Here is a 540-nt window from a genome sequence, read left to right on the forward strand (position 1 = left end):
TCCTTCTACATATGCATAACCGAGCAGGGGAGGGCCTATCGCGTTACATCCCGAGTGTTCGTGCACGCCTAATACAACATGCTGGGCATTCCAGTGACCCTAATGGACACAGGGTCAAGCCTTTTAATTTGACACAGGTAAAGTATCCTTGTGGTACTCCTCAGGCCAAAGACTGGTCAGATTCTGCAGAAGAGTCGTGTATGAATAACAGCAGCTTACAGGAATGGTCAAAGAACAGCAATTGTAGTGGAGGCTATGTCCCTCAATAAATCTTGGAAAATCTCATTTTGAAAGTGCTCGCGCCTCAAATGAGGCCAAGTTCTACTTTATTGAAAGCAATAGATTCTGAATATAAACTCTTATAGAAAAAGTTACTACAAAGTCAGATGGAACCGCAAACTGCAATGTCCTCACCTCAGCTGTCTATGACAGAAACAACTGAGGATGTTTTTTGAGACACACACAGTATTTTCTGCAAAAATTAATAGGAAAACAAGTAACCAACCGTGGTCTATTCCAAAACCAACTACCCGATCGCAA

This window comes from Coturnix japonica, chromosome Z (genome assembly GCF_001577835.2).
Source record: "Coturnix japonica isolate 7356 chromosome Z, Coturnix japonica 2.1, whole genome shotgun sequence".
Taxonomy (NCBI): Eukaryota; Metazoa; Chordata; class Aves; order Galliformes; family Phasianidae; genus Coturnix; species Coturnix japonica.